This window comes from Zingiber officinale, chromosome 10B (assembly GCF_018446385.1).
Source record: "Zingiber officinale cultivar Zhangliang chromosome 10B, Zo_v1.1, whole genome shotgun sequence".
In the NCBI taxonomy this organism is placed as follows: domain Eukaryota; kingdom Viridiplantae; phylum Streptophyta; class Magnoliopsida; order Zingiberales; family Zingiberaceae; genus Zingiber; species Zingiber officinale.
In genome coordinates this window covers 35,059,137-35,085,560 of record NC_056005.1, presented here as the reverse complement: position 1 = coordinate 35,085,560, position 26,424 = coordinate 35,059,137, and positions in this window count along the sequence as shown.

The window sequence follows — 26,424 nt, the reverse complement described above, 5'->3', positions numbered from 1 at the left end:
ACAGGAAGCTCAAGCTCATCAGAAGGTCAAAACCAATTCCTCCTCTAGGTCCCTGTTGTAGCCTCTATGTATAAAGCCTCACATCCACCCAAGTCATCCTTATGGTCGGCCACATCCTTGCTTGCCCAAGCAAGGGGCTGGCCAAGATGGGGTTTAAAGTGGGTTTTTTATTTTTTAAATATTTCTTTTTATAGCCATCTACAATGTTTTAAAAGAGAGATTTTAAATTTTAAAAGCTTTCCTTTTTTGAAGTCATCCACATGGTTTTACAAGAGAGTTTTAAATTTAAAAAATCTTTTCTTTTGTAGCCATCTACAATGGTTTAAAAGAGAGATTTTATTTTTGTTAAAACTTTCCTTTTTTGTAACCATGATTTAAAAGAGAGGTTTTAATTTTAAAAATCTTTCCTTTTTTACCCATCTACAATGTTTAAAAGAGGGAATTTTAATTTTAAAACATTCTTTTTGTAGCTATCCACAATAGGAAATTTAAAAGAGAGATTTTAATTATTGTTAAAATTTTTCCTTTTAGCCATTATCAAGGATTATAAAAGAGGATAGATGGTGCCTTAGAGGAAATAATCATCTACACAATTGTTATTCCTCTTCTATTCTCCTTGTGTCCGGCCCCCTCATATTCTTATTCTCCCCTTGCTTTCTCACTTAAGGTCGGCAGTATCAAGAGGCTTCAACCATCTTGTTGTCGGCGGGCTGCAAGGAAGAAAAAAGAACAAGAGGTGGTGTTCCTAGCTTTGATCCCTTGGTGGCCGAAAGTCTTGGAAGAAAGAAGGACTTGGGTGATTTTTGTGTCTTGGTAAATTGTCGTCCACACAACGTCCAAGAGGAGGAGAGGAATACAGCAGAAGATCAAGAGGTCTTTAAGCTACAAAGAAAGGTATAACTAGTTAATTATTTCCGCTGTGTGCTAGTTTATTTTTCCTTTGTATGGATCCTGAAATACCAATACAAGAGGCTAGCGATCTTGTATTTTGATTGAGGTCTCTGTAGTTTAACCTAGGGTTTACTGTAAGGAGTTTAAATATTTAATTTCTTTAAAAGGCTTTGACTAGGAAGTGGTGGATGATCCCATACCCAAGAAGGTTGAGTGCCTCGCAAACGACCTGGAAGCCAATCTTTGAAATAGATATTTAATCAACTTCTGTAATATGGTTAAACTTCTGATCAACACATAGGTTGAACTTGGATTAATAATGTTAAGTTTTGTTTGCAAATCCAAGTTTAACTTCTGAAAAGCACATGGGTTGTTACGAAAAGTTCTGTGCTTGTACAAATTTTTGTACAGGAGAAACAAAACGAAATTCCAAGTAGCGCCAACATTTGGTATTAGAATTAGTTTTCTGCCTCTGTGTGTTTGGTTTTCAGTTAAATTATGCACTTTTCATATATAAATTTAGGTAGGATAATAGTAGGATGTGCAAATAGATTAACTCTGTGGTTGCAGGTATTCTAGTTCCAACTATTATGGCTCTATTGTGTTTGTGTGTGACTTGGACTCTCGGGCATGTCGAGGGCATTTTATGTGTGTGCATGATTTTAATTATTAAATACATCAGGAGCTGGATTAGTTTTAGGATTTTACATTCTATTCGATCTAGATTACATGTACATTCCCTTGTTGAATATAGGATCGATAAATGTAAAATTTTATTTTTTCGCAGATCATATCCTTGCGATGCATGGTGCTATTTGAGTACCAAAAGCATAGCAGAAAAGGAAGCAAGATAGACGTGATGACATGACCCGTTGGTGGCGGCTAGGGTTGGTGGCACACGGAGGACACCTATGGATGAAGCCATAATAATTGGAAAATTATTTTTCATATTTATTGCCTTTTATGCTATTTATATGTGCTGTGTGTGTGCATGTTAAAATTCCTCATTTTAAATAACTTAGAGGGAGAGGAATTATTTAAATTCCACAGCCTCTATTACTGGTTTGTAAGTGATGCATTCAAACTTGCGTATTGGCTTTGAGTGCCTTCCTCCACATCGGATGAGTTTGTTTGCGGATCACTTGATCAAACTCCTTTTATGGATGATTATAGGAAATTATTTAGGTTTATGTGATCTTCTCCATCTGAAGGGGCACAATCCTATTTAATGGACTAAGTATCAAGTAATGGTATACACTTAGGCGTATTTAATAGTATCCTCCCGATCGGAGTCACTGCTATTATTTGTGTGATCGAAAAAAAATTAACTATTAATTTTATTTGTCATAAAGTTAGGTTGACAAGATAATAAAATTAATGGGTAATACACCCTCTTACAAATGTTTGAATTTGTATATGTCCACACTATCATGGCATACAAAATTCACGGTGTTTTGAGGTGTTGGTGAATTTAAATGATATTGTTTGAGGAATCAATATTATTTTAAATTTTAAAGTTTTGACCAAATATTTTGTGATTCTTAGGATTTCAAATGGATTTCAATCCTTTTTCTATTATATTGAAAGAAAACAAACTTACTAGTCTAAATTACGTTGATTGGAAATGAAACTTGCACATTGTCTTAATTGTTGAAGGTTACAAGTTCATACTTTTTGAGATCTATCCAAGCCTGCCTAATAGCGATTCTAGTGAAGAGGAGATTGAGTATCATAAGAAATGGGTCGGGGCAGATGAGATGGTGCGATGTTACATTTTGGCTTCTATATCAAATGTGCTGCAACATCAACATCAGGTCATGCCTACCACTTATGACATGATGCGCAATCAAAAAGAACTCTTCGGATACCAGAATTGGGCTGCTAGGCAAGAGGCTATGAGAAACTTGATGACGACCACCATGACTGAGGAGACACCCGTAAGGGATCATATCCTCAAAATGATGGCTCTTTTGAATGAGATGGAAGTCCTTGGAGTAGAAATCGATGGGGAAACCCATGTAGATATCATTCTCTAAATGTTGCCTAAAAGTTTTGAGCAGTTCCGCCTAAACTGCAACATGAACAAAAGAGTTTATTCGTTGGCGGAACTTCTGACAGAACTTCAAGCAGCAGAAGGGCTATTTTGTCAAAGTTCTCAAATTCACATTGCTAAAAATGTTTCTGCTTCTAAGCTGAAAGGCAGAAAGAAGAAAAAGAAACAAGTTGGTCAGAAAAGAAAGTGAATCGATCTCTAGGGACTGGGTCGCATGCATGTGTGAAGAAGTCGAAGGGCAAGTGCTTCACATGCAAGCAGTCTAGATATTGGAAAGTATACTATCCTCGCATAAAGGAGAACAATAAAGGTATATCTTATTCTTTAGTGGATGAAACATGTTTAGTGGTGTTATTTACCGGTACCTGGTGTGTAGATACGGGAGCCACTGATCATGTCTGCAATTCATTGCAGGGGTTCTAGGAAACTCGACGACTACATGAAGGGGAGATTACCGTCTACATAGGCAATACTATAAAAGTGGTTGTTGTTACAGTGGGAGATGTTTATTTATCTTTTGATAGAAATAAAATATTGATTTTGAGAAATTATCTTTACGTACCATGTTTTAGAAAGAACTTGATTTCAGTTTCTAAACTATTTATGGATGGATATTTTGTTTCTTTTGATGACAAAGTAGTTGTCAAGAAAAATAGGATAGTTATCTGTTCTGGTACGTTGGTTGACAATTTGTATACTCTAAATCCAATAACTCCCACGATACAACAAATGGAAATTAATAACACATCTTCTAATTCTAATAAGAGAAAGTAACCTTCGGAAATAAATCAAACATATCTTTGGCATCTAAGGTTTGGTCATATTAACTTGAGTAGGATTCAAAGACTAATAGTCGATGGACCTTTGGGTTCATTGGTGGTGGAAAATTTTCAAACCTGCGAATCTTGCTTAAAAGGAAAAATGACCAAGAGACCTTCTAAGGCCAAGGGGTATAGAGCCAAAGATGTGTTGGAATTGACTCATTCTGATTTGTGTTGACCTATGAATATTCAATCAAGAGGTAGTTTCGAATATTTTGTCTCTTTTATAGATGACTATTCGAGATACGGGTACATTTACTTGATGCGCCACAAGTCTGAGTGCTTTGATAAGTTCAAAGAATACAAGGCTGATGTGGAGAAACGTCATGGTAAAGGTATCAAGACACTACGGTCTAATCGTGGTAGCGAGTACCTCATAGGAGAGTTTAGGAGTTACTTATTAGAGGTCGGGATTCAATCCCAACTGTCTGCACCTAGTACACCCCAATAGAATGGTGTGGCAGAATGAAGGAATAGGACTTTTATGGAAATGGTTAGATCAATGATGAGTTATTCAGAATTACCAAATTTGTTTTGGGGATATACTCTGGAAACGGCAGTGTACATTCTGAACTTAGTACCTTTTAAGTCAGTAACCTCTACTCCCATAGAATTGTGGAATGGGCGTAAGCCTAGTCTGAAACATATTCGGATTTGGGTAATCCAGCACATGTGCTGAAGGGAGGCGCTGATAAGTTGGAATCACGTACAGAAGTTCGCTTTTTTGTGGGTTATCCTAAAGGAATGAAAGGTAGTTTATTTTATAGTCCTAAAGATCAGAAGGTCATTATTAGCACCAATGCCCGATTTTTAGAAGAGGACTATGTAATGAACCACAAGTCCATGAGTAAAATTGTTCTTGAGGAAATAAGAGAAGACACGTCTACTTTAGTACCCATGGTACAAGATGAGATACCACAAGAAACTGCAACACGTGTCACAAATGATGCACAATTACAAGTCGTGCTCATCGTAATGGGAGAGTTATTAGGCAACCTGATAGATTTATATTTTTGGAAAAATCTTCGGACTTGATCCCTGGTGAACATGAACCTGATCCCTGGACATATGATGAAGCACTCCAAGATAAAGATGTAACATCTTGGCAAAGTGCAATGAACTCTGAAATAGAATCTATGTACTCTAATCAGGTCTGGGAGCTTGTAGAACCATCAAATGGTGTAAAAGCTATTGGATGTAAATGGGTCTACAAAAGAAAAAGAGGGACAGATGGGAAGGTGGAAACCTTCAAAGAAAGGCTTGTTACAAAAGGGTAGACTCAGAAAGAGGCAATCAATTATGAGGAAACATTTTCGTCGGTAGCCATGTTTAAGTCTATCTGGATTCTTTTATCTATTGCCGCTCATATAGATTATGAGATTTGGTAAATGGATGTCAAGACAGCTTTCCTTAATAGAAGTCTTGAAGAAAATATCCAATGAAGCAACCAGAGGGATTCATTGCGAAGGGCAAAGAGCATCTTGTATGTAAGCTCAATCGGTCTATCTATGGACTGAAGCAAGTTTCGAGATCTTGGAACATTTGGTTTCATGAAGTGATCCAGTCTTATGGATTTATTCAGCGTTCGGATGAGTCTTGTGTATATAAGAAGAGTGACGGAAACGTGGTGGTATTTCTTGTACTATACATAGATGACATTTTGTTCATTGGCAACAGTGTCAAAGTGTTGTTAGACGTAAAGGTATGGTTGTCCAAGCAGTTTGATATGTAGGATTTGGGAGAATGTGGACATATTCTTGGGATCAAAGTAATAAGGGATCGCAAGAAAAGAATGTTGTGCTTATACCAAGCTTCATACATCGATACTATTCTAGCTCGTTTTAGCATGTAAAACTCCAAGAAAGGTTTTCTACCTTTTCGGCATGGAGTACCTTTATCTAAAGGGATGTCTCCTAAAACATCAAAGGAAATAGAGAACATGAAGGCAGTTCCTTATGCTTCGACTGTAGGAAGCCTAATGTATGAGATGTTATGTATGAGACCGGATATCTGTTTTACCGTGGGCATGATTAGCATATATCAAAGTAACCCAGGACAAGTACATTGGACTGCCATAAAGCATATATTGAAGTACCTGAAAAGGACTAGAGATTATATGCTAGTTTACCAGGCAGATGATTTGAGAAGCTTGACAAAACAGAAAGCTGGGAGAAAAACTACTGCTGGTGAAGAATAATACCTATAGAACACCGATCCGAGAAACCCAAAGAGGATCTAGGAGAATGAAGTCTCAGAATATCCTCCTTGTACGAAGCTCCAATGGCGAGAAAGAAATCTGACTGAAGAAAACCCAGATCCGGAGCTTCCAAGGCTTCTTGTGCACAAGAGACCAACCAACACTATCGTTAGTGACCTAAGACCGGGGTGGGAATCCCTGGCTAGGCCCTCCGATGCTCAAGTCAGTGATCTCTCTTCGTGTGGGAAAAAGGAAGAAGAAGATGAACAGTAGTTGAAAACTAGGGTTGTGAATGTGAGCAGTGATGTCAACCTACCTGGCCAACAGAGAGGATTCCCCTTTTTATACCACTTCATATAACCTCCGTAGTCATGAAGTGGGCCCCGGTTTGTTAGAGTTTGTTATGAGATGACGTAAGCTGTGTACTTGTGGTAAATGGCTTTTAAGGAATCTTTTTTGTACCCCAAATGTATCTTCTTTGTTGCCTAGTACCTGCAGAAAAGTCTGGAAACATCCTTCCCGCTAAATAGATAAACCTGTTATTCAATCACATACAAATATCTTTATTAAATTAATTATGAGTCTACTTATTCATCATGTCTTTATTATGTTGTAGACAGCCTGGTATCATACTATGTTTTGTATTGACCGAAGATTAAACCCAGACCTTGTTCAATCGATTCATTATTATCGTTCAACTAATCGCTCAGTAATATAAAGCTTTCGATCTTTTCATTCTCGGACAATCATGTATACTTAACTAATTCTAGATATGCTATCTTAAATAATCCTGGCTTTTTATCTTAAATGTGAAAACTCGGCCGATATTGATTTATCCTTCCTAAGATGTATCCCAACTGATATTTGCCTACTCTGCTCAAGGTATTTTTCGATTGGTATTAGCTTACTTTTTCCAAGGTATATATCGGTCGATATTAACCTGCCTTCCCCTAAGGTATATCTTGGCCGATGTTGGCCTACTTTCCTTGAGGTATGTATCGATCGATATCGGTCTACCTCCTTTGAGGTATATATCGGTCGATATTGGCTTACTTCCCTTAGGGTATATCTTGGTCGATATTAACTTTCCTCCCGTGATGCATATCTCGATCTGTATTGGTCCTCCTTCATCAAGGTATATTTCGGTCGATATTGACTTGTCTTCTTAATTCTGCTATCTCCTTTCCCCTTTTTCACCAAGGACCTACTAAACCTAACTCATATCACTAGCCTTCCCCTCAAGTCTAGTCGAAGGAGGTGTAGCAGACAAACTAGACAGAAGTCTATTTTTGTCTCTTTGCCTGTCTTTACCCGTGACTCTGCCATAGGTACTGTAGTGGCCTCGTGATCCTCTGCTATAGTCATCCCGTGAACCCAAGTACAGTGATCCCGTGAGTCTTTTGATCCTTTAAATAGGGCTACTACCCTTTCTCTGCTCTCCATTCACCCCAGTTCTTTTTCTTCCTTGTTCATTTCTTCCTACTGAGAGTATGGTCTTAGATCCTCCTTTCTGGGGACAATTCTTTTTGGGTAAGGCGAGATTTATATATGAGTTTGCTCAAATTTTGGATCTAATCAACTTCCTGGTTTGAGAGCTGGAGGCATTTCTGTTGATCACCCAGTTTCGAGTACTATTAAAAGCTGCCCTGAGGAGCAAACTTCCTCAAGATCTAGAATCACAAGCCAAAGGCACGACTGTTCTACAAACCCGACGGGTTTCAGTGGAGTTCTCATTACTCATGGAGGGCCAACTAACTAGCCCATGGATGTCGCGACGAGGGCATAACCCATGTTTTCGGCAGGCTAGGTTGGTCACTCTGGAAGCATAGCTCACAGGCTCAAGCGGGAAAGGGACTCTTCAGTCACCTTTCCACCATGGCATGAATCAATCTGCCCTCTCTTGTTCATGAGACCACTTTGCTTCATAGTTTCCTTCATCCCGGCCAAAATATTGCCACTTCTATTGCCCGGGCAAGCTTCCTTCGTGCCAGGTAAAATATTTCCACTTCTGCTCCCTGGCAAGTTTGTATCCGGTGGGATTGAAATCTTCTAAGTATTCTAAGAGCTTATGTTTGTAACTTTTGTTGACCTTTCGAGGTTTAATGTTTTGAGAGGAAAATGTAATGTTATGTATTTGATCAGGTTCTAAGTGTAAAATCGAACAATCTTTCGTATTGAATTGGGTGACTCTCTTGAATCCCTCTTGTTCACAGGAATAGACGTAATGCCTCGACCAATATTGACTTATATATCATAAACGTTGTCATTCCGACCGATATTAGCTTGTTTATTGCAAACAAGGTTATCCCGGCCGATGTTATACCATCTATTATAGATAAAGTTATGCCGATCGATATTAGCTTGTTTATTACAAACAAGCTAAGGTTATCCCAGCCGATGTTATACCATCTATTATAGATAAAGTTATGTCGACTGATATTAGCTTGTTTATTCCAAACAAGGTTATCCCGGCCGATACTATACTATCCATTATAGATAAAGTTATTCCGACCAATATTAGCTTGTTTATTGCAAACAAGGTTATCCTGGCCGATACTATGCTATCTATTAGATAAAGTTATTCCGACCGATATTAGCTTGTTTATTGCAAACAAGGTTATCCCGACCAATACTATGCTATCTATTATAGATAAAGTTATTCTGACCGATATTATAAACAAAATTACCTCGATCGGTATTAGTTTGTGCTTTATAATAACGTTAGTTCAGACCATGCTTTACGCCTAAATAACTTTCATTATTTTTGTCCTTGGCCCGGGTTTTGTCAAACTCAATCCCTCTTCCTTTATTACACCTAGTAAACTGCCTCTTCTCCTCAGAATTTCCTTGACTGTGATTGGCTTTTCAATGGTAAGAGAATGTTGGAGGCACATGACGAGGTGTTACCAACCCCAGCATGATTCGATTTATCGTGTCCAACATAAATGCCCCTTTATGATTATGTAACACATATCTTCTCTCTCTCTGCTATGTCACAAGGGCATTTGCCCCTTTTCTATAATCCTCGACGTCTATTGAAAGAAAAGTGTTTTGATCTAACGACGGTTGTGTGTTTTCTAAACCCTAAACCCTTCATCTTCTTATCGACTTTGTCCCTTTCTTTCTTGCCTTAGCGTTCTTCTCTTGCTGCAGTCTTTGACCAAACATCGCGCTCACCGCTTTCCGGAGATCTCCTTTCTTGCTTCTAGTAAGTAACTTGCTATTCTGCTAACCTTTATTTCTGTCTATGGCTGAAGAAACGATTGCTCCTTGGTATGTCCAAATTTCCTCTTCCTTTGATAAAAATGCTAGGCTTGCTATCCGCTATCAATATGAAATCCCTAGGGAATATAGCATCTTAATTCCGAAACCATATGATCATCCTCACCGTCCCCCCGTTAATTGCGTGACTTTTTTCAGGGATCAATTGATAGGGGGTTTGAGGTTTCCCATTCCTCCTTTTCTAATTGATGTGAGTCAATATTTTGATATTCCCTTGCAACAATTCGCACCTAATGCCTTTTGTTATCTGTGTGGCACCTACATGTTATTTCGTCTATTAGATATTCCTTTTACTCCCCAAAATTTTTTCATGTTCTCTTACCCAAAATGTTCGGAGCCCGGTGTTTTCCTTTTCCAATCCCGAACTAAGATGATCTTTTTTGAGGATATGCCTTCATCTCTCAAAGCTTGGAAATCTCGGTTCTTCTTTATAAAGTTTCCAGGACCCATTCCCTGGTCCCATGCCTGGAGATCCTCCTTGCCTCCCTTGCCCGACGTCAGGGAGTTTCTCCTTCATCCTACTTTTCCTGTTTATTGTGAAAAATTATTATGTCGCCGACTTTCTATCCCTAAGTGGCTGCGAGTTGATCTTCTGTATTTATTTGGTCTAAGTCCTGTCAAGCCCGATACTCAAGGCTCTTTAGGTAAAATTTTGCTTCTTCCTTATTGATTTTTACTAACTAAAATATTTTCTTCCCCCTATGTAGTGGACAATTTTTATTCTGCTTTAATCGATGAAGAACTGCGTCTAGAAGAAAACGCACTTCGCGCAAAAGAACAAGAGCTTCTTGCTGCCATTACTCCACCGCCTCTAGTCGAAGATCCGGTTCCCCTGGTTGAAGTATCTAGCTCTCAGGTGGTTCTTGAGGTTCCCGAAGGCCTTCCTGCAAACACTCCTACTATTTCTTTGCCAACCATTTCTTCATCAGTGGTTGTTGCTCCTTCAGCAGTCACTCCCCTTCCTATCATTGAGCTTACACCTCCTGTGAGCTACGGTAAATCAATAGCTAAAGTTGCTCCTGGCAAACACCCGGGGCACAAACTTACTAAGGCTCCTCCTCCCAAAAGGAGACTCATCCTTTCCACTGAAGAATTGCTCTCAGAAGACTTTGCTTCTGCTGATCTTCCCTCTGCTGAGCCCACTTTGGTTGACCTTTATCCTTCTCTTGTTTTCTCTTCTTCGCCTTCTTCTAGCACCACTGCTCCTGGTGGCACTTCTTTCACTTTTCCACTGTCTATTCCAGAATCTGGATCTTTGCCTTCCTCACCTTCTTCTTATCTAGTTTTCGCTCCTCCTTCTATTCCAACTTCTTTTTTTTTCGTGGGCTCCTCTACCATTCCCGTCCTCCCTATCTTGCTGGGAGGTTCTTTTGCTAATGCTTGGGAGGAAATTCATCCTCTTTTGGGGGAGCTTACTACTCCTGAGACAATCGATCGATTCTCTTATAAAGACCCGGGTATGTTTATGAATTTTTATTTATTATTTATCTTTGATTATTCTGTGACCCTTTATTATGCTTCCAGTGATGGCTAGCAAACATGGGTTTGTCTTGGTTAATGCATCACTTGTATAATAAGAACAAGAAATTGAAGCAAAGAATTGCTGAGATGTCTTCTGCTACAGTTTCAGAAGAATCCAAAAGACAATATGAAGCTCAAATTGAGAGTCTTCAATGGAAATTCAAATCAACTACGGATCTTAACAAAGAATTAACTTCCGATTTAGAGAAACAAATGGCTGAGCTTGACAATTTAAAATCTGATTATGAGTCGACATTGGCTGATAAACTCAAGGCTTTACAGTTGAAGGATGATGAAATAACTTCCTTAAATACCTCCCTAAATTCAGCTAAAACTGAGGTCTCTACCAAAGAAGTTGAGCTGAAAACTTCCAAAACGGCTTTGGTCGTCTACAAGGCTAATGAAGACACCCGCTTCAAGGGGCGACCTACCGTCTTGATCCAATCTCCAGAGTTCAACAAGCACATCATAAAGTCTATCTTGGCTACCTACACTGCTGGAGCTGAAGGGGCGGTGAAGCAACTGCGAGAAGAAGGCTTCTTATCTCGTGATCCCCCTCCTAACTTCTTGAACCGACATAAACTTCTTGATAGCAGGCCCGCCGATCTATTTCCTTAGTTAACAATAGAGTAATTGTTGGATCGAGAAGCACTAGAGGGGGGGGGTGAATAGCGCTCGTGGCTATTTCCTTCAATTTAAAATAGAGTCAAAAATACGCAGCAGAATTAAGTAAAGAAACGAGCACACGCAAACACAAGTAGACACGGGTCGTTTACTTGATTCAGAGCCTGTGGCGACTCCTACTTCAAGACCCGCAATCATTGATCGCTTACTGTGGACAACAACTATATCGTGCAAAGAGTTTGTACAAATGTAAGTTACAATAAGTGCAGTAATTAAATAAAACTTATACCGACGACAAAATCTTAAAGTAGCAGAGCTCCGGGTCGTCGGAAACTTGTAGCAGCACTTCAGGGTGTTTTTGAGGCAGCACGTTGTAGCTTGATCACTTAGAAATTATTGTTCTGAGCCTCTACCTCGACCTCCCTTTTAAACAGTGCTGGAGGCACCTCCAAGCCTGTCCGAGGCACCTCCAGGCCGCCGAGTCGCATACGTGGATCAGCTCTGATCTGGTCACACCTTATCCCATTGAAGGCGCCTCCAAGCTACTCCAAGGCACCTCCAACGCCTGGTCCAAGGCACCTTCATCTTCCTCCGAGGCACCTCAGCGTCTCTGGACAGCTGGCTTCGGCTAGCACCCGAGGCGCCTCCAAGCCCCATGGAGGCGCCTCAGATACTGTTCATCCGAGGTTAAATGTGCTCCTTTGTTCCTGCAAAATGTGTTAGTCCCAAACACAAACCCTGCAAAACAAAGTTAGCACAGAAATATGATAAATGATATCGACAGTCATTGGACTGTCCAGGTCTGACTTTGGATTTCCAACCGGAAGCCCTAGGTCGACCCGACGCGTATTGTTCCCTCTACGGGGAACGCGTCCTCACCTACTCCACTCAGGAGATTTACCTGTTGCCAGTGCGATCCTACAGATCGATTGGACTTTTGCTCAGCGTTTGAAGCTTCCGGACTTTCTGCTGGACTTCCGCTTCCTGGCCCGTCCAGTCTTCCACCTGGTTCGTGACATCAGGACTTTCCACCTAGGGTTCCCCCCCCCCCCCCCCCCCCCCCGGGACTTTTTCTTGAAGCTGTCGACCCGCCAAGACTTTTCGCATAGGGTTACCACCCCTTATGACCTAGGGTTACCACCCCCTAGGGTTTTCCACCTGCCTAACCGCAGCTAGAACTTTTGCCTAAGTATCACTTAGGACTTTCCTGCAAGCTCCATGAACTTGTTAGATCACAACACTACTTAACTTTGAACCCTTTGCCATTACCAAAAACTTGGGTTCGATCGTCTGATGCTTCCCGCACCAACAATCTCCCCCTTTTTGATTATGACAACTCAAATTCAAAGTTAAGTAAAAAATACATAAATAAACGTAAGCATGCTTTAAAATAAGAAGTTTTAAGCACAAACGTAAGCATACTTAAGTCACATGTTAAGTACAAGCTAAAGACATTTTAAGCTTTATAAAATTTAAGGTAAATTAAAATTCTCGAAGTTAAGGCTCCCCCTTAATAAGAGAACTCTTTTTCTTAATTTTTTTTTTAACTCTTATTCTTAATTTGAATTTTTTTGTCCTATTCTCCCCCTTTGCCATATATCAAAAAACTTTGTAGGAAAAACTTAGTAAAAAATGTTGAAGTCAAAAGGAATATTTAAAACACCTGGCTTTTAAGTCATTGTAGGGAAAATTTTGTAAGAAAAGCTTAGGAACATTTTGCTAAGTAAAAATAGTTATAGAACAATTCAGTTTAGCCAAAATTTTGAAAACATAAAATTTTTTTTAAAGACTTTATTTTAAAGATTTTTCATTACACTTAAAAGCCTTTAAAAAATTATTTTCTTTAAGTATAAAAATCAAATTAAGTTTGGAAAAAAACTTTAGTTTTAAGAACTTTTTCAAACTCTTAGCTTTTTATGATTTATTTTCATTGTAATCTAAATGTCTAGGGAGATAATTTTCTTTCAACTAAATTTGAAGATTTAGTAAAAAGTTTACTTAAAAAAAATAACTTTAGTCAATTTGAAACTTAGATGAAATCTTTGTGAAAAAGTAGGTTTTCGAACTCTGTTAAATTTGAAAAGCTTTGTTGATAAATATTCTTTTAATTTTGAACAAGTTTTTAAATAATAGTTTGAAAATAACAAAATAAACTTTACTAAATTTTCAAAGGATTTTGAAAAAATATTAAAAAGTTTGAAAAAGTATTTAAATGAATAATGAATTTCAAAATACTTAACGGCCAAGGAGGAGCAAAATAAGGTTAAACCTTAATTTTCGAAGCATGAGTTGAGTTAATTTGATTGTAAGTTAACTAAGTTATTTTAAGTAAGGTATTAGAGCCCTAATATGCAAGTTGAGTACCCCTAAACAATCAAATACTTTAATTTCTTAGCCACATGTCTAACCATCTAGCTACTAGCTGATTGTCTAGAGGACAATAGCTTTCACTTGGTTAGTCAAGTTAAGTCAATAGATCCAGTTAGATTTGACTAGGGTTGGATGACTTGACTTGATTACTATATATTAGGTATTTAATGCCCAGACTCATATTGATGCACAGATATAAGCATTCTTGAGTCCAAGCTGTACCCTATGCATCTCACACTATTCTATATTTTTCAAGCACAATCAAGGTAAGCCTAGGTGTTTGTGAGATGTTCTGGCTCAATTCTAAGGGAGCATGATTTCTAGGGTAGAGCCTAGGCTAAGTCCAAATTTGAAAAACTAGTAAAATTAGGATTTTGAAAACAAAATTTTGCCTAGAATTTAGAAATATTATTTAGAATTTAGAAATTCATTTCTGAAATCTCAGGTTGGAGGCGCCTTATACGGTGCTTAAGGCGCCTCCAGGGGGCAGTTTGAGGCGCCTCGGAGACCATCCGAGGTGCCTTTGGTTAAGGCGGCGGGAAATTTCCCGCCGTGATTAAGGGCGCCTCCCTCGTGTGGGAGGTGCCTCCGTTGTGCGCCTACGTGTCAATGTTTTTTTAATATTAAGTTAATTTGTTTTAAATGTTAGGTAAATTAAGAAAAGAGAAAAACTAAGTTAATTAAGTTTCGAAAAATATTAGGTTGGTTAAATTTTAGAAAAAATATTTTAAGTTGATTAAATTTTTGAAAAATATTTCAAGTTGATTAAATTTTTGAAAAATATTTCAAGTTGATTGAATTTTTTGAAAAATATTTCAAGTTGATTAAATTTTGAAAAATATTTCAAGTTGATTGAATTTTTTGAAAAATATTTTAAGTTGATTAAATTTTTGAAAAATATTTCAAGTTTATTGAATTTTGAAAAATATTATAAGTTAATTAAATTTTTTTTAAAGATATTTTAAGTTAATTAAGTTTTTCAAAAATATTTTAAGTTGATAAAATTTTTGAAAAATATTCTAAGTTAATTAAATTTTTGAAAAGAAATATTTTAAGTTAACTAAATTTTTGGAAAATGTTTTAAGTTGCTTAAATTTTTGAAAAATATTCTAAGTTAATTAAATTTTTGAAAAAATATTCTAAGTTAATTAAATTTTTGAAAAATATTTTAAGTTAATTGAATTTTGAAAAGTATTTTAAATTAATTAAATTTTTGAAAGATATTTTAATTGAATTTTGAAAAATATTTCAAGAAAAATATTTTAAGTTAATTAAATTTTTGAAAAATATTTTAAGTTAATAAAATTTTTGAAAAATATTTTAAGTTAAATTAAATTTTTAAAAAATATTTTAAGTTAATTGAATTTTGAAATATATTTTAAGTTAATTAAATTTTTTTTGAAAGATATTTTAAGTTAATTAAATTTTGGAAAAATATTTTAAGTTGATAAAATTTTTGAAAAATATTCTAATTTAATTAAATTTTTGAAAAGAAATATTTTAAGTTAACTAAATTTTTGAAAAATATTTTAAGTTAATTAAATTTTTGAAAAATATTTTTAGTTGATAAAATTTTTGAAAAATATTTTAAGTTAATTTAATTTTGAAAAATATTTTAAGTTAATTAAATTTTTTTTTGAAAGATATTTTAAGTTAATTAAATTTTTGAAAAAATATTTTAAGTTGATAAAATTTTTGAAAAATATTCTAATTTAATTAAATTTTTTAAAATAGATATTTTAAGTTAACTAAATTTTTGATAAATATTTTAAGTTAATTAAATTTTTGAAAAATATTTTAAGTTGATAAAATTTTTGAAAAATATTCTAAGTTAATTAAGTTTTTTTTTTAAAGATATTTTAAGTTAATTAAATTTTTGAAAAATATTTTAAGTTGATAAAATTTTTGAAAAATATTCTAAATTATTTAAATTTTTGAAAAGAAATATTTTAAGTTAACTAAGTTTTTGAAAAAAAATAATTTTAATTTAATTGTGAATTTTGAATTTTAATTCGAATTAATTTAATTTTAATTATGAATTTTAATTCAAATTTCAAATTTTGAATTTGAATTTTAAATTTCTTTTAATTTCTATTCCTTAGTCATCTCACCCAATCTAAATTTTCAATCAAGGAATCCTATAATTTTTGTGAGATAAATTAGGGGTAAATTTTAGGGTTTGGTTTAACTTTGTGTTAGATTCAGGTTTAGCTTTGGGTTCAACAAGTAGGCATTCTTTGGATAAACTTCTGGGGTATGGTGAGTCACAAGGACATCATTAAAGTAACCATGCCTTTGAGGTTTTCCATATAGTCCTACCCATTGAACTTAGTACAAAACCTTGGTCTAACTGGTTAGGATCCATAAAGGGTAGCTTTGGTCAGTTCCACTTAGCCAAATGCATCAGGTCGAAGCTATATCTTCCTAGACATGCGATGACTAAGCTTCCCCAACGTACTATCATCTAATACTTCACCAATACCATGGGTCGAGTTAAACCTAGCCCATTTTAATCTAACCTTAATTACCCTGCCGGGTAGCCTGCGTTTAGTTACCCTGTCGGGTAGGTTCCCTTTTGGAGGTGCCAGCTATTCTGGAGCCTCCATTATTGACTTTTCTTTAATCATATTCCTTTAAGATTAAAATAATTTTAATTTAATTAATTATTTATTAAGATAATTTATGTATTTATTTGTTAAGATGATTTTTATTTATTAAAATAATTTTAATTTAATTATTTATTTATTAAGATAATTTATTTATTGGTTAAGGTAATTTTTCTTTTTGCTCCCCCTGGATCATAGCCTCGATAAGACTTATCAAGGTAATGTACTTGATCCTTGGGGACCCAGTATTGACCAAGTCCAACTTGATTAACCAGGTTGGACTTGGGTACCCATGTTTGGACTACCATTCTATTTGATCTATTAACGAGTGATAAATATGAGTGGTATTTCCTTTTAGTCTAGAATCCAAGTCCGGATCGGTTGTAAACGCCTTTTTATTTTCCAAGAATCAGATCAAGATTCTTGGAACCCAAAGTAAATCATTCCAACATGTTCTTGAGTTCTTTGACTTGAGTTTTCAAATTGAAATTTTCTTCCTCAAGTTGTTGGACTTGGGTTGAATTTCCAATTTGAATTGGCTCAGTTAAAGGACTCAAGTTAGTCACTTCCTTAAGGGTTGTTACCTCCTTTTAGAGTGACTTGACTCAGAAGTTGGATTTAGCCAATTTCTTAAGCAAGTAAGGAATTAGGTTTTCCGAATCATCTGGGTTAATACTAGACATTATAGAACTTACAGTGGGTTTGGGTCCTTCGGAAACGGATACGGATCCGTGGCTTTGCTCGGACTCGGTGTCTGATTCGTTCTCGGTTTCGGTTTCAACCTCGGACTCGGTTTCGGCAACATGTGCTAGTACTGGTAGAGCGAGGAGGCTTGCTTGTTCTTCATCGGATTCAAATTCGTCTGATGACTCGGACCATGTTGTCTTTAACACTTTCTTCGTCTTACTTGTACCTACAAATGACGTAACACCTTTCTCGGACGGAGTAGTATTAGTCTGCTCAAATAATTTGTTAATTAAAACATGCTTACCTATTTTCGTATCAGAATTACCTTCGTGAAGCTCAATCAACTTCTCCCATAACTCCTTCGCACTTGAGAACTTTCCAACTTGATCAAGCTCTGAATTTGTTAGTCCGCACTGTAGGGTAGGTTGCTTTGGCGTTGGCTTCCACCTTCTTGATTAGGGTGGGTTCCCATTTTTCGTAGGGTGTCGGCTTGCCGTCTTTGTCAGTTGGCAGTTGTATTCCAGTCTTGATAATCATCCAGGTATCGAACTAGATCTTGAGGAAGGTTTTTATTCGTCCCTTCCAATATCCGAAGTCTTCTCCGGTGAAGAGCGGGGGACGAACGGTGTTGAATCCCTCTTGTTGGGCCATTTATAATATGCAAAAAGGAAAACGACAGAAGTGTCCCAAGACTAGGTCTTGGATTAGTAGTGCGAGAAATAAGATTAATATCACGAGCTCGAGTGGTTTTGCACCAACTTCGAGCAAAAACCGATTCGAAAAAAATAATTAGAATGTAGCTATTAAGCTAGATTCTAATTGACTCCGAAAAAATTGAAAATGACACGAAAAAATTTGTTTGATTGGTGGTTGCACCAGATCAATGCGACCCCACTCTGATACCAATTGTTGGATCAAGAAGCGCTAGAGGGGGGTGAATAGCGCTCGTGGCTATTTCGTTCGATTTAAAACAGAGTCGAAAATATGCAGCGGAATTAAGTAAAGAAACGAGCACACGCAAACACAAGTAGACACAGGTCGTTTACTTAGTTCGGAGCCTGTGGCGACTCCTACTCCAAGGCCTGCGATCGTTGATCGCTTACTGTGGGCAACAACTATATCGTGCAAAGAGTTTGTACAAATGTAAGTTACAATAAGTGCAGTAATTAAAGAAAACTTATACCGACGACAGAATCTTAAAGTAGCGGAGCTCCGGGTCGTCGGAAACTTGTAGCAGCACTTCAGGGTGTTTTTGAGGTAGCGCATTGTAGCTTGATCACTTAGAAATTGTTGTTCTGAGCCTCTGCCAGGACCCCCCTTTTAAAAAGTGCTGGAGGCGCCTCCAAGCCTGTCTGAGGCGCCTCCAAGCCTGTCTGAGGCGCCTCCAGGCCGTCGAGTCGCACCCGTGGATCAACTCTAATCCGGTCGCACCTTATCTCATTGAAGGTGACTCCAAGCTGCTCCAAGGTGCCTCCAACGCCTGGTCCAAGGCGCCTTCAGCTTCCTCCGAGGCACCTCCAGCGTCTCTGGACAGCTGGCTTCGGCTAGCACTCGAGGCACCTCCAAGCCCCATGGAGGCGCCTCAGATACTGTTCATCCGAGGTTAAATGTGCTCCTTTGTTCCTGCAAAATGTGTTAGTCCCAAACACAAACTCTGTAAAACAAAGTTAGCACAGAAATATAATAAATGATATCGACAGTCATCGGACTGTCTGGGTCTGACTTCGGATTTCCAACCAGAAATCCTAGGTCGACCCGACGCCTACTGTTCCCTCTACGGGGAATGCGTCCTCACCTACTCCACTCAGGAGATTTACCTGTTGCCAGTGCGATCCTCCAGATCGACTGGACTTTTGCTCAACGTTCGAAGCTTCCGGACTTTCTGCTGGACTTCCGCTTCCCGACCCGTCCAGTCTTCTACCTGGTTCGCAACACCAGGACTTTTCACCTAGGGTTACCTCCCCTAAGACTTTTGGCTAAAGCTGTCGACCCGCCAAGACTTCCCGCATAGGGTTACCACCCCCTAGGATTTTCACCTGCCTAACCGCTGCTAGGACTTTTGCCTAAGTATCACTTAGGACTTTCCTGCAAGCTCCATGAACTTGTTAGATCACAACACTACTTAACTTTGAACCCTTTGCCATTACCAAAACTTGGGTTCGATCGTCTGATGCTTCCCGCACCAACAATAATTTTCTTACTCGAATTTAAATCATTGTAAGATTGACTAGAATTTGTGATGACAATATGTTTGGTTTATGTAAAGTTAAACTTCTATCTTTATTACTAAATCTGTTCCTTTTCCTGGTGGTTGTTTGTTTTATCTAAGTATGTCGAATGTCGCCTGGCTTGCCACTATAAAACTTCACTTAATATTACTATAATATCCTCCATTTCGGCCGATCTATCGTGACCGGTCGATGCACACTAGTGTTTACAAATATCATCCGGTATTTTGTAGTTAATTAAGTCCCGTTCGATTTAGTGCGGCCTGTCGTAATATTCTTAATATCGTTCGATTTATTATAACCGGTCGATTTATACTTGTGTTTATGAATATCATCTAGTGCATTATACTTAACCAAATTTCATCTGATTTATTATGGCGAGTGTCACCTGACTTACCATTATAAAACCTTAATCAATATAGTATAATATCCTTCATCTCGGCTGGTCTATCATAATCGACTGATTCATACTTATGCTTACAAGTCTCGTCCGGTACGTTGTTTCTAATCGAGTCCCGTTCGATATAACATGGTACTTTATAATATGCTATTTTTGATATCAATTAGTTTATCATACCTGGTCGATATACCCTTAGGCGAGAACATATCGACTGATGCCTTATACTTAACTAAATCTCGTTCGGTCCAGTATGACTGTCTGGGTTTATTGTTTTACTCAAATAGATAATCTGAAATTATCTTATCAATCTAGTACCCGACCGATTTTCTCCATATTTGTTTGATTCTTTTAGGAATCAAGCCTATATCAAGAAAAACTTGGTTACGTTTCCCGAGGAAGATTACCAAACTTAACACCTTTCTCTTGGGATTCATCCTTCTTTTTGAATTCGATTTTATCCTTTGATGGCATTACCTCTTTATAACGGTTATGATTCCGGGTATTCTTCCTTATTGGATTCATACTCTTTCTCTCTATACCCACTTTTATACTTCAGTTCTACGCGAACTGCCGTTGATATTATTATTTTATATACCCTTATGCTTTCGGGTTTCTCCTTTTTCCAGTTCTTTTTCCTCTCTTGTTTAAGGGTTTTTGGGTATAAGGCGTTGAGGGAGAGGGAAAGAGACTTGAGGCGCTATCTTCTTCTTTTTGAACATCCCTACCTTCTCCTTTATTTGCTTCCCTTCTATTATTCCTCCATGGTCCTTCTTCCCCTGCATGGTTCCTTTCATGCGCTTCTGACCTTATAAAACCAGAGGAGGTGGATTTAAAAGTGAGCTATGGTTTTCCTTCCTATATACTTCACCCTACCCCCACAAGATAGCCCACATCTTCCTCCTCTGGGGTGTATATCTATCTTTCGAGACCAAGTTTTACAAGGTTTTCGATTTCCTTTTCATCCCTTTTTTCCTGATGTTAGTATCTACTTTAATATTCCCCTTAATCAATTCATCCCTCAGTCTTTTTCTATCCTTATGAGTTTCGTCGGGGTGTCTAAACTACTAGATTTTCCTCTATCCCCTCGTGTTTTTCATCACTTCTTCGTTCTGCGCCAAGTAGATATCGGTGTCTTCAAATTTCAATCTCGCCTTAAGGCTATTTTCTTCAACCGAATTCCTCCTCAAGGGAAATGGTGTCACAAATTTTTCTTTATGCATCTTCCTTCTTCTCCTCCTTTTCCTATCCAATGGATATATGATCTTCCTCCAGTTCCTAGTACCGACAATCTCCTCAATGACCCCTCTGTTTCTTTCACTTTATCCAAACTAAAGGGGTCAAAATTCAGCTTACCATCCTTGATTGTGGAGGGCTTGATGTTTCCCTTTGGAATAAGTAACATTGACACTCCCCTGGATGTCTCTTTTGGTATGTCTAAATATTTTGAACTATATTTATCAATTGGTTGCTAATCATTCTCTATAATGACACCTAATTCTTATGTTTCAGCTGATGCTCTTCTTCCGGCTTTCATGTATAGGAACACTACCATGACTAAGTATTTTCTGAACAATCTCGGAGAAAAATGGCTACAGGCTCATCGAGCTAATCTTACTTCCTCTACCCTGGGTCTGCTGTCTAAAGAAGAGTGAGAAGCGGAAGCTGTTGTGGCTATGGAAGAGGAACAACCTTTTATTACCTTAATTAAGAAACCCAGGCATACTGAGGATGTTCCTTTTGGCGGCCTCTTTGGTACCTTTGTACAAGCTCCCCTCGTTCCGGCACCTATTTCTTTTGAGAGAGATAAGGCACCAATGTCCCCTACCCACATTATCTCCAATCTTTCTCTTAGGATGATGAGACCGGCTTTACTCATCCCCTCCTCTTCTGTCATTGTTTCAGCTTCTTTTGCTTCTCAGATGGCAGTTACCCCCTCTACATCCTCTCATCCTCTTGCATTGGCCTTGCCTCCTCTGGCTTCTGGGCCACGAGCTAAACGAACACCTTGTCAGAGATCTTCTCCAAGTCCGAGGCCATCAGCAATTCGTGCTTCAACAACTGAATCAAACCTTCTTACATTACCACCTTCCGTCCCCTCTAGTTCTTCCTCTGCTGCTCTCGTTTCTACTACTTCTTTCCCTTCTATTGCATCTTCTTCTCTGCCTCCCTCGCCTTCAATACCTCCGCCTTTATTCAGACAAGCAGTGGGTCTACCTTCCCAGATGGGACGAGCCTCTGATCCCCCTTATTATGGTTCCCTTCAGCTACAAAGCCTGTTGGCTGAAGCTTGGCTACATAGCCAAGAGCAATTAAGGGGTACCAATCTTTCGAATCGGGTTGACAATCATAGTCGCCAAACTATTGCTGTAAGTATTTTTAATTATATGTTACTAATTCCTTATCATTCTTTCTAACCGCATTATTATTTTGTTTAGTTCCTCGCCTCAAGTCTTCACCTAGACCAGCTACTTATGACTCGGGACCGAGAAAACAGCCAGTTGAAAGCTCAAATAGAAACATTGAAAGCCAATCTTCCTCCTTCTCACATTGAGCTTACTCAATTATGTGAGAAAGTAGCCTCACAAGATCAGCAAATAGAGGCCATGAAGAAAGAATTACAGGAGTTACAACAGCCATTGAAAAACAAAGAGCTTGAAAGAAGAAACTTAGAGTTGCAGGTGGATAGATTACATTCTAGTCTCCAGATGGAAATTGCTTTGAAGGATAAAGCCCTCTCAGATGTTTTTCATAAAAGCATGGTTTTAGAGAAAGTAGAGAGGCTTCATAATTTCTTTCTTTCTGAGCAGGCCCAAGATTCAGCCTCACACGATTTTGCTATTCTACAGGAACAAGAACAAAGAAAGGCTCAGGATGTCGAGCTATCATTACTCCAAAAGGAACTGGAATAGCTTAAATTGGAGAAAGACACTCCCAAAGTTCAAGCTGCTAAAATACAGGCTAAATTTCAAAGTTATAAAGAGCATGAGGAAAACTGATGGGAAGAGAGACGCTTAGCTTATCTAAGATCTCCGACGTTTGTTAACGAATATGTTCGTCGGATCATAGGAGCTTTAAATCATTCTGTGGCGGGGATTCTTCAACAACTGAGAGAGGGTGGTTATCTACCTAGGGAACCTCCTCCTCTATTCATAAGTCGTCGCAAACTCAACAAAGAATTACTCGAAGATTTAACGAGTCATTTTGAGTAAGCATGGTTATGTATTAAAAAGACTTATAATTTAAAGACTTGTAATTAGAAGACTTGTAATGAAAAGACTTGTAATTAAGAGATCTGTAATTAAGTAGCTGCAACATTAAGAGAAAATTTGGTACTTACCTATTTTTTCCAGTTTGTATTAGCCTGACATTGCTTCCTTTGAAATGCTTCTGAGAACCAAGCATAAGTACTACTTTGTTCAAGAATTCCTTCCTTATTCCTCAAAATTAGATCTTGTTTTGATAAACTTTTCCATTAGCAATATCTTCATTGATCATATAATTTTGAGCAGTAAAATCTCCCACAATCTCCTTGAACTTCAATCAGGTAGGCATGTACAAAGTTCCATTCATACTTCAGAAGAGCATGTAATTCCGAGCGATTTTATATGAAGAACTTCATGGAATTTTTGGGCTTTAGTTGAGTACAACATTCCGAGTAATTTTAAATAAAGAGCTCTATATGATCGGGCCTCCATATAGAGAACATAATTTTGAAAGATTATATGTATATATATATATATATATATATATATATATACAGAATCCCCCTCGAACCTTGAATCTTAATCTGGAGTGTAATACCAAATGATTTTTATGAAGAAATCCGCACAATTTTGAATTTCCACTAATAATACAATCCCGATCGATTATACTTTTATGATAGTTTAAAGTCTCTGGTTCCTCCCATGAAGACCCGTCCGAGTTACTTCATGAGACTTCCCGATCGACTTATGCTTTTATCATAGTTTAAAGTCTCCAGTTCCTCCTATGAAGACACGTCCGGGTTACTTCATGAAATTTCCCGATCGACTATATTTTTATGATAGTTTAAAGTCTCTGGTTCCTCCTATGAAGACCCGTCTGAGTTACTTCATGAGTTTTCCCGATCGACTATGCTTTCATGATAGATTAAAGTCTCCGGTTCCTCTCATGAAAACCCGTCAGAGTTACTTCATGAGATTTCCCAATTGACTGTGCTTTCATGATAGTTTAAAGTCTCTGGTTCCTCCCATGAAGACCCGTCCGGGTTATTTCATGAGATTTCCCGATCGACTATGTTTTATGATAGTTTAAAGTCTCTGGTTCCTCCCATGAAGACCCGTCCGAGTTACTTCATGAGATTTCCCGATCGACAGTGCTTTCATGATAGTTTAAAGTCTCCGGTTACTCCTATGAAGACCCATCCGAGTTACTTCATGAAATTTCCCGATCGACTATGTTTTATGATAGTTTAAAGTCTCCGGTTCTTCCCATGAAGTCCCGTCTGAGTTACTTCATGAGATTTCCCGATCGACTGTGCTTTCATGATAGTTTAAAGTCTACGGTTCCTCCCATGAAGACCCGTCCGAGTTACTTCATGAGATTTCCCGATCGACTGTTCTTTCATGATAGTTTAAAGTCTCCGGTTTCTCCCATGAAGACCCATCCGAATTACTTCATGATATTTCCCGATCGACTGTGCTTTCATGATAGTTTAAAGTCTCCGGTTCCTCCCATGAAGACCTGTCCGAGTTACTTCATGAGATTTCCGGATCGACTATGTTTTTATGATAGTTTAAAGTCTCCGGTTCCTCACATGAAGACTCGTCTGAGTTACTTTATGAGATTTCCCGATCGACTATGTTTTTATGATAGTTTAAAGTCTCCGGTTCCTCCCATGAACACCCGTCCGAGTTACTTCATGGGATTTCCCGATCGACTATGTTTTTATGATAGTTTAAAGTCTCCGGTTCCTCCCATGAGGACCCGTCCGAGTTACTTCATGAGATTTCCCGATTGACTATGTTTTTATGATAGTTTAAAGTCTCCGGTTCCTCCCATGAACACCCGTCCGAGTTACTTCACGAGATTTCCCGATCGACTATATTTTTATGATAGTTTAAAGTCTCCGCTTCCTCCCATGAACACCTGTCCGAGTTACTTCATGAGATTTCTCGATCGACTGTGCTTTCATGATAGTTTAAATTCTCCGGTTCTTCCCATGAAGACCCGTCCGGGTTAGTTCATGAGATTTCCCGATCGACTGTACTTTATGTAAAACTAAAATACTTGTACTAACCTCATGATGGTTTAATGTCTTTGAGATTTTCTTAAGGAAAACTGATAGGTTCTTCCTTAAAGCACCCAGTTGACGGTTGCTTGAACAGATTAAAAGTGTTTGCTTACTAATCATCCTGCTATTTGAACCCTATTTATTTCTTGGGCAATATTTGGCCTGCATTGTATTTATCGAATTGAATAAAGTACATAAACTATGAGTATACTTGTCGTTTGTTCACAGGGGAACTGCTTCAAGTAATTTTGATTTTTTCTCTTGGACATATTGTTGAATGACATGAGCTTGTTAAGTTCGGTAGGGCTGTAAATGATTTGCACTCCAGGGATGCTCAAAAGTTCTTCCTTCAGTGTCCTGGAGATAATATGAGCCTGATGCCAATTTTTCTACCACCTTGTAAGGTCCTCCCAATTGCGGTGCTAACTTGCTAACATCCGCAACAGGCTTAACACGTTTCCATACTAGATCTCCCACTTGAAAAAATCTTGGAATAACTCTTCTATTATAATTTTGCCTCATTCGTTGTCGATATGATGTGAGACGAGTGGCAGCTTTGTCTCTGATTTCCTCTATTAGATCCAACTCCATGAGTCGTCGACCAGCATTATCTTCATCATATAACTATTTTTTGTCAGATTCTACCCCCACCTCAATAGGAATTATTGCTTCACCCCCATAAACCAGTTAGAAAGGAGTGATCCCTATAGCTTCTTGAGGTGTAGTATGATACGCCCAAAGAACATTGGGTAATTCGTCTATCCAGCTGCATCTGACATGATCTAGTTTGGTTTTTAAACCTCTTATAATTTCTCTATTGGTTACCTCTGCTTGACCATTACTCTGTGGGTACGCCACAAAGGTGAATGCCTGATTAATACTGTAACTTTTGCACCAATCTAAGATTCTGTCTTCTTGGAATTGCCTTCCATTATCATAAACTAATTTATGAGGAATACCGAATCTGCATATGATATTTTTCCATAGGAATTTAATAACTGCATCTTCAGTAATCCTAGCAAGTGGTTCTGCTTCTACCCATTTAGAAAAATAATTCACTGCTACTAATAAAAATCTTCTTTGTGCAGTTGCCATAGGAAACGAGCTCACTATATCCATGCCCCATTGATCAAAGGGGCAGGAGACTATAGAAGTTCTTAATAATTACGTAGGATGATGTGGAATATTCTAATGTTTCTGACAAGAAATATAAGTTCTTACCAATTTGTTAGCATCTTCATGTAGAGTAGGCCAGAAATATCCTGCTAATAAAATTCTGCGAGCTAAGGATCTCCCCCCTATATGACTACCACATAAGCCTTGATGAACCTCTTGCAAGATAAATTGTACATCTTCTGTGCCAATACACTTAAGCAGAGGTTTGGAGAAAGCTCTTTTATATAACTGTTCCCCTATCATAGTGTACTGAGCAGCTCTCTTCTTAAATGTCCTTGCTTGTTCTGCATCATTCG